The sequence below is a fragment of the Selaginella moellendorffii genome, unplaced genomic scaffold, assembly GCF_000143415.4.
Source record: "Selaginella moellendorffii unplaced genomic scaffold, v1.0 SELMOscaffold_5, whole genome shotgun sequence".
Lineage (NCBI taxonomy): Eukaryota > Viridiplantae > Streptophyta > Lycopodiopsida > Selaginellales > Selaginellaceae > Selaginella > Selaginella moellendorffii.
In genome coordinates, this window is record NW_003314266.1 from 157839 (window position 1) to 163056 (window position 5218).

Sequence of the window (5218 nt, forward strand, 5' to 3'; positions counted from 1 at the left end):
CAAAGCCGTTAGCAATGCTTTCCAATTTTCACGCCTCTCAATCGACGTGCACTTGTTTTTGTATAGGCTTGTGAGTGAGCTTCCATCCTCCTACAACGGCAACATTTTCTTCGAGCTACCACCTCTTGTCAGCAGCACAGGTTCCAAACGGAAGGGGATGGAAACCAAGCAGGATGTCCACAATTGGTGCAAGATCAAGACCACACACTTTCAACATTTTGAAGGCACAGTGTCTATAGTTCATTGTGGCGGGCATTTAGATTGTGTGGATGAAGCATGCAATCGAGACCGCTCTAGAAACTCTATATTTTTCGAAGGGTCTGCAGTCAATCCTCCAGCCTGTGACACCATTGCTGTTGGATTCAAATGTCGATTCTGCAAAAATGCTCCTCTATGTCGTGCTATCTGCGATGCCAAGATGTACTACTTTCTTCCACGGGATGGAGTGGCTGGAAGAGCTGCAGTGCATGTTGGCACACATATGCATCCAATGCAGGAAGGGATACAAAGGAGTTCTCTCAACCGTTTCAAAGATGCTGTATAGGAAGAGACTATGAGAAACTCATCTGCAACTCCGAAGCATATTCAGAAGACCGTCCTCAAGGATTTTATCGCAAATACCTTACTCAATCCAGGTTGCCAAAAGACTCAACTAAACGAGGCTAGCTTGCGGGACTTACTACGAGAAGTACAACCTGCTACTAGCCTAAGGAGGTACATCCATTATTTTTCATACGTTATAATAATAATTTTTTCTTACATTATATTGTTTAGGATAAAATCTTGGATGTGTGAATCTCGAGAGGGGAAGTTGCAATCAAAAATTGACTCCATCCTTGAATTGAAACGGACCTGTCCATACGAGTTCATCCACGGAAGTTTGTTTCCAGACCAAGTTGTGAATGAGCAAGAGCGCCCCTTCGTCTTCAAAATGTCTACCATGGGCCCTGCCTCTGGTGTAGATCTTGTCTCCCGAATGGACATGTTTGGGTCCAGTGACCTTGCAAATGCATGGGTACATTTTGACCATATGGAGCGTGTATCCGGTTGGACAACCATGGGAGCTCATGTATATGATCCAAGGTAATTTTTATTCTCATTATATTGAAATTGTTATAATATTTATGTTTTCATAGGCTACGTTGTAATTTAACAATTGCGACAGCAGAGTTTAAAGTACAAGACCAGACAGCACAGGAAATATTTTGGAAGTCCCTCTCTGATATTGTCCTAAAGCGGACTGGTAAGCCTGCAAACTTTCGTGGTTTCATGGCAGATGGGGCTGGTGCAAACTGGAATGGTATCCGAGCAGTTTTTGGGAATGGTCAACCATTGGAAGGTCGTGAGAGGACTTGTGAGTTCCATTGGGCTCAAAGCCTAAACCAGCACTGCCACCTTATCAAGCCAGAGTTTCAATCAATATTTAAGGAGTTGTGCAAACAATGGCAAGTTGCACCTTCTGAAGAAGAGCATGAGGCAAAAGCAAACGAGATCCGAATGTGGTGGCGTGAAGATGGCCATACAGACGTAAGTTGCCTACCACAACTTGAGTCATGGTTAGGATGGTGGGAAGTTAGGATGTTCCAATGGGGACATCACTCTTTTCAGGTTGGTTTATATTTTTTCTTCTCCTTTTATTACCTTTTAATATTGCCTTTTCCATTAGGATCAACCACTTGAGGACCTCGCATACACCCCAACTGTGAATCTCTCCGAAAGTAAGCATTGGAGTTGGCGTTCCTCTGAGGCAGGGAAAGGGAAGATGAGTCTATACGAAGCCTGTCTATCAGATTTGATACGTGCTATAGAGCAATCTTCAAAAGCACTGGCATTCGAGGAAGGAAGATACATGGGAACAGGGCCTTCTGTTGAGATGTTACATGATAGGATGAAGAGAAAATTAACTCCACCCGCCCGAACAGTGGCAACTGCAGTTGAGGAAGTGGTCCGTGGCACATCTATGGAGTACACTCCCCGAGCTTCTATTGGTGATATGAAGACTGTCCGCTCAAAGCGTCGTTTTTCCTTTGCTGGGGAAGATGTTGGTACGGACCTTGGAGCAAAAAGCTCCCACAGGCCTGATGTCGAGTACCATTCTGCTCCAAGACACCGCTCTCGGACTGAGCCACCTCAAGTGGCTGATGAAGAGAGTGCATCGCAACAAGTTGAAATTGCTTACCGTAACGTGGAGCCGAAGCAATGGGCAATCCGACGTGTGCCAGCAAAATCAAATGTAAGGTGTGTGGGGATGCTTCCGAGGGGCAAGTGTTGGGCCTGGATTCGTGGTGAAAAATCTGCTTCTGTTCCAGCCCCATGTTTCTATGGGGAACGAAAGCAAGCAGGATTTTCAAGATGGTGCTGGCTATATTGTTGCAACACTGACGCCAACCATACGAAGCGGCTTGAAGACACTATAGTGACTAAACCTGATGCAGTACCTAAAGAATGGCCGGTTGCTAATGGGGTCGCGCTCACCTCGGATGAGATTGAAAACCTTGAGAAATCTGGTTTTAATCTTGAGAGGAGAGTTGGAGACATGAGTGACAGGAGCAGGACTATTCCTACAGAGATGCACAGGAGGCCAGCACAAAAAGGTAAAGCAGTTAAATTTATTGGTACCGTCTCCAAGCAGAAGCAAGGTAAAATAAACTTGGCTCAAACACTTGAGTGTGAGATTCTCTCTACGAAGTACATCACTGCGCTTGCAAAGGAGTACATAGTCAAAACAGAAGGTGGAGAGTACACAATTGCCATTCACGACTTTCCTTCTTGCACATGTCCAGACTTTACGAAGCGCGAGGAACATGGGAAGGCATATGCTCCTTGCAAGCATATGTACTACATCTTCATCAACATCTTGCACCAGGATCCTAAAGTGGATATTCATATACACCAAGCAAGCCTTACTATTGCTGAGTTGCAGAAAACTTTTGGAGCTAATTAGATTTCTCCAACACTATCGATGTTTATTCTCTATCAATAAAACTTATTATACTTTATATAATTAATACAAATGTGCTTTTTCATTTCACTTTTCATTTTATATGCTTCCGAGTGTTCTTCTCGCAATACTGCCCATAGTACTCGTGTGTCTCCATTTCTGTCTTTACCATCTCAAAAAAGATTTCATGGTAATCTTTCGGGTGCGTGATGTTGCAGTGTGTCGCAAGAGCATATATACCATCATACTGATCATTGCCATTGTTTCCACCAGACGCTAGAAAACATATGGGGCACTTCTTGAAAGTGGCAGAACTGCACTTTTCTAAAACAAGTAAGAGGGCATTCTTTTTCACCCAATTTGTTGCACCCTCTGTCATTGCATTTATCTCCAATTCATGATCACTATCCTCACTATCCTCTCTTTCATTCTCTTGTGTGATTTGGTTATGCTGTGCAATGGGATAGTTATTGCATCTCCTAGCCCTTGAGCTCTGGGAAGAAAGATTGTGAGAGTTAAAATTACCAACACTAGAACCCATAGACATTTGTGGGTGTATTTCCCTTTTTTCGAATGAGAGTGTGAATGAAGATCTATAAATTCTAGACAGTATGCTACGACAAACCCCTCAAGAATGTATTCTACAAAGAACCAAGTCTTTCTTTTATATGCAATAAGCTTACATCAACGGTTATTTTTTTTCCTTTCAAACGGTTATATGGCTTCACATAGAATCTTATTTCAAATTTAATAATTTTTTAATTCTGACAAACCTAACATTTACTAGCCAGAAAGCATAGAGTACAAATTTAAAGAAGTGACAAGAATACTCTTTTTTCAAACATTTTATTTTATGTTCTAACAAATGTCCCTATCATTGCATGTAGTAAATATTTAAATTATTAGAACAAAATGTGTTATTTAGAACATTTTTATCTATATAATATATAGAGAGTTATTAAATTATTAGGTTCGCCATAACCTTAAAATTTTAAAATTTATAATGTTTGTACTAAATTACAATTGAAAATTGAGCTCAACTCGTGAGCTCAACTCTTCAACTCGTGAGCTCAAGTATGGTCCGCGCCCCTCTCGACAGTGTCTCAGGTCAAAGATAGTTCTTCATCGTTTCTCTCATTCCATGGCAGCAACAATGTTGGCAATTCTCATCGCCATCTTCGTCTTTGCATGCTCGCCACCCCCACTCGTCCTTGCTGCCGACGAGGACATGCTCCAGGACGTCTGTGTCGCGGACAACAACAACACTATCATCATCAATGGCAAGGTATGCAAGCCCATGGTAGTGGTGGTGGCCGAGGACTTCAAGTCGGGCTTGCTCAGGAACCCAGGCAACACCAGCAACAGGCCTGGCTCCGCAGTCACCGCTGCAAACATTGGCAATTTCCCTGGGCTCAACACTTTGGGCGTCTCGTTTGCCCCCCTCAACTACGCTCCCGGCAGTGTCAACCCCCCACACGTCCACCCCCGGGGCACCGAGCTCCTCTTCCTCGTCCAAGGAACTCTGTTCGTGGGATTCATTGGGATTCATTACCACCGCACCGGATAACCAGCTCTTCGCGCAGACAATCAATCCCGGCGAGCTCTTCGTCTTCCCTCGAGGACTGGTTCACTTCCAGATCAACACTGGCAGAGAGCCTGCGGTGGCGGTGGCCGGGTTCAACTCGCAGAACCCCGGAGTCTCCCAGGTTGCCAAGGCCGTGTTTGGCTCGAACCCGCCTATCTTGGACGCCGTCATTGAGAGGACGTTCCAGATCGATAATGCTCTCGTGCAGAGGCTCCGGGAGCTCGTGAGCATGACGTAGAGCATCGTTTTCCATAGATTTTGTTGTTTCTTTTGATTAATAACTTCAAAGGTTTTGTTGATCTACTCGGTTTTGTGCTCAAGATCATTGGAGAATAGCTTCATCCATAGGGCATCCATGTTCTCGAGGTGAATCTCTGACAGACGCGCTCGAAATACCATCCAGGAAGCTCAAGTTCAAGGATCTGCCCAGAAAATGGCAGCATCTTTTAAATTAATCAATTTAAACCTAATGGGCTACTGTCAAAATAAATGTTTAATTCAACCTTTAATTTATTGGCAAACTCTCGTACTCGCTATTCCTTTTCAACCATTTGCTCTTAGCACTGCTCTTATGAGAGATTGCGTCCGCCATCACCATCCCTTTGGGAGCATGGATCGAGCCTGTGAGCCTGGCGCAGCTGGAACATGCTTGCCTGCAAGCTTTTCCCTACGAAGATGTCGAGCTTTCCTTG

At 44.1% G+C, this 5218-nt stretch overlaps 1 pseudogene; it reads left to right on the forward strand.

The window, feature by feature from the left end:
* The first annotated feature begins 4094 nt into the window (after positions 1-4094).
* Positions 4095-4764, forward strand: LOC112344603 (annotated as a pseudogene).
* Positions 4765-5218: the final 454 nt, after the last annotated feature.